The following is a 3,091-nucleotide window of genomic DNA, read 5'->3' on the forward strand; positions in this document are numbered from 1 at the left end:
AAAAGGAGACGAAATTTCCTCAAAAATTGGCATCGATTATTGTTCTTTTGTTTATGGTATGCAAAAATGCAAAAAGTGTTCCAAATACAAAAGCGTCCTCTGCAACTCAGGGGTGTGCACAAGTGGTGATCCTTTTGCAGGAAGTCTAGCCTACATTCTTGCTGAACTAGAGACTGAAACACCAACAAGAAAAGTTTACGATTACTGCAATATCTCTCCTTATCCTAATGCTTTCGCCTATGGTCATGCTGCTTGTAACCAAAATCTCACAAGCTTGGACTGCGCTACTTGTCTTATTGCAGCTAAAACAACAATGTTTAGTGCTTTTCAAACTAGAATTATGTAACACCCCAGATTCTAACCTCACTTGAAAATGCAAAACTAATTTAATTCATGACTTTATTCTATATATAAAAAAAAATATAATTTTATAGCATAAAATATTCTTATTCTTGCCAAAAATAATCCCAAAAAAAATAATAATAATAATAATTAAACGTAATAACGTCTTATAAATAATCCACGATTACAATATTCATAAACAATAAAATCTAGACATCAAAACTCTTCAATCTCCCAACTCAGCTTGAGTTCATTTTATTCCACCCCTCCTAGCTAATCTAGAAAACTTATTCTGCAAAATAAAGGAGACGAGGAGTGAGCCGTCAACTCGGTAAATAAAAACAAACATAATACATAATTTTTAATAAATAAACGTTGTAAACTTCTTTATTTTCAAAATAATTAGTCAAAATAAATAAATAAAACCCTTGATATTCCTTAACTATAACGGAACTAAAACATTTCCACAAATTTTAAGGAAAAAAAAACAATATAAACAAGTTCATATTCATTATCCTAAGGAGAAACAAACATAAATATTTTATATCAATCATAAGGGATAATCTTAAAATAGTTCATAAACATTACTCATAAATAAATAAATAAATAAAAACATAAAATTTGTACTTAGCCTTTGTCACATAATGTCACATACATTCGTGGTGACTTGGTTCGATTCTTATTCATATTCATCATAAGTCCGCAGACTTTTCATAATTCGTATTCTTATTCATATTGGTCCGCAGACCTTTCATCGTATTCATATTCGTAATAGGTCCGCAGACCTTTCTTCGTTTTCATAATTGGTCCGCAGACCCTTCATTGTGTTCATATTCATAATTGGTCCGCAGACCTTTCATCATTCAACATATGTCCCTGAATGTTTTATGATCCGGTCATATTTATCGATCCATAAATCTTATGGACATTTGGCAAAATAATCTTACAAAACTTGTTTTTCCAAGAAATCTTTATCTCTGAAAAATAGCATAAACTTTATTCAAGGAATTCTTTCAAATATTTTTATCTTAATAATCGTATAATATAACATAAGTTTTCTTCTATAGAAAAATATCAAAACACTTTTCGAAAGTATTTTAGATAACAAGATCATATACTTCTAAAATAAAACCATAACATAATTTATCAATCATAGTAAAAGAATTTTATAACATAAACAACGATATAAACATTTTTCATATAGAACAAAAATCATTACATATTATGTAAGCTTTTACTTACCTCAACAATTTTCTAACTATGCCTTTAATCAACCAATGAGATACCAATATCTTCACGTTGTCCTAGCAATCATAATTCAAACTTAATACTATCAGATCTTAATCTTAGAAGTATCCATTAATAACCTATAAACCTTACAAATCATCACCCTAATGTTAAATCATACTAAACTCCATTAAAACCAACTGTGCATATACAAACTTATTACTGGACAGTTATGATTGCAAGATTTTTAATAAATTATTCACTCATGGTAAATTCACAAAATTCGGACAAATTAAAGTAGACATGTAGTAAAATATTGACAAAAAGTTTCAAATGAAACAAAGTTAAATTTTGTTTTCAAAACGTTCAATAAAGAGAGCACATCAACACTGTCAAAGAAACCAGATCTTTACTGGACAGCCCTTATTTCTTCATTTTTAAAAATTTCTATAGGCATTGAAACTTTATGAAATTTGGGCATGTATGAATAGACATATAATACAATTTGCAGAAAATTTTCAGATAAAATTGAGTTCAAATACTTTGTCAAAATGTTTCAAGAAATTCAGATCATCAAATTGCCAGAATGCAGATTTTTTTTTTTATTGAACAGTCATTGCTATAAGATTTTTAATAAATTCTGTAATCATCAAAAATTCACGAAAATTTGATATAATTGAAAACACATGTTATAAAATTTCCAAAAACTTTTTCGATTGCAAATAAAATAAATTTCTTCATCAAAACATTTAATAAAAATATAATAAAAAAAACTGTCCAGAATTTTAGTTTCTAATATGCACAAACACAATTATTGACCTAACTATGATGCTAACATAATTTAAATCTAAATTTAGCTAAACTAAATAAAATAAAATTGAAAGATTAAACTTACTCAAATCTCCAACCCTTTTTGTTGATCCAAATAACTTTACACCTCTCCCTTTTTCAATTGCCAAGTATAAAAATAAAAACTAATATTGTTGATTTTCTTATGAGGTCTAAACTTTTAGAGAAATAATTTTTATAGCCTATAAAAAAAATCTATTCAAAGGGATAAAGACTATTTTAATTAAAATCAATCAATATCTTCTTATTTCTCAATTAATCCAATCATATCCCTTCTTTCTATTTTAAAAAAAATCCATCAAATCCTAAAATCCTTATTTATAATCCTCCAATACATAATTTCCTTAATTTTGGCTTTGCAACCATATCTATTTAATCTTAATATCTCTTCATATCTTTTTTATCAACAAGTATACAAAAACTGTATATTACAAATTAGGGCTCGCTCAGTGCTTCATGATTGTACCATTAGGTAAGAGCAATATCCCTTCAATAATTAAAAGACCAGGCTCTGAATAGGAAGGACTTTATCTGGTAATTTTGTACTCTAATGGCAAGTGTGTGCTGTGACCTTGTCTTTTGAGTGAAATGATTTTTCTTTTATTTAATAGGATTTATATTATCCTTTCCAGGTTTTATCGATTGCAGACATTTAGAACACAATTTCCTACTG

General features: G+C 27.6%; 1 long non-coding RNA gene across 1 annotated transcript; it reads right to left on the minus strand.

The window, feature by feature from the left end:
* Window positions 1-469: 469 nt before the first annotated feature.
* Window positions 470-2,818, minus strand: LOC123212120. Its single transcript, XR_006501499.1, has 2 exons — window positions 2,465-2,818; window positions 470-634 (listed from the first exon to the last, which is right to left on the minus strand). It is a non-coding gene; the product is annotated as an uncharacterized LOC123212120 (long non-coding RNA).
* Between the last annotated feature and the right edge of the window lie 273 nt (window positions 2,819-3,091).

The sequence above is a fragment of the Mangifera indica genome, chromosome 3 (assembly GCF_011075055.1).
Source record: "Mangifera indica cultivar Alphonso chromosome 3, CATAS_Mindica_2.1, whole genome shotgun sequence".
Taxonomy (NCBI): Eukaryota; Viridiplantae; Streptophyta; class Magnoliopsida; order Sapindales; family Anacardiaceae; genus Mangifera; species Mangifera indica.